Genomic DNA, 498 nt, shown 5'->3' on the forward strand with positions numbered 1-498 from the left:
GTAATATGCTGCATCAGAAAGTGTCAGGGCAGTTTTGTCTAGTATATAACTTACCTTGGCACATTGAATACATCATGTCTGTGGTTCAGCTCTTAAATGAAAAATCTAAGCTCATTTAAGAGGGTTTTTTGCACAAGTTTCCAAGAGACAGTACAAGTTAGCAGTGGATTTCAAGGTGTATATCTGGCTGCAGTCTGTGCTTCATTAGATGCACACATACAAAACAAACAGTTGCTGTAACATGCATTTGTCACTAATAGATCAAATGGGAAGTGTGAACATGTATAACCTTACAAGATGAAGCTCTAGAAAGGTATCTTGCCTACAGTAAAACAAGCCTAGATGGGCATTCCAACTGGTAAATGTATAAGTAGTATTTTCTGACTCTCTTGCTTAAACAAAAATGTGATGGTAAACATGTAGATATTTCACTTAAAATACTGAATGATTGAGGAAAAGAACTGCTTGAAAACCAACTGCAAAACCCTAAATAGTTCA

This window comes from Pogoniulus pusillus, chromosome 17 (assembly GCF_015220805.1).
Source record: "Pogoniulus pusillus isolate bPogPus1 chromosome 17, bPogPus1.pri, whole genome shotgun sequence".
NCBI lineage: Eukaryota > Metazoa > Chordata > Aves > Piciformes > Lybiidae > Pogoniulus > Pogoniulus pusillus.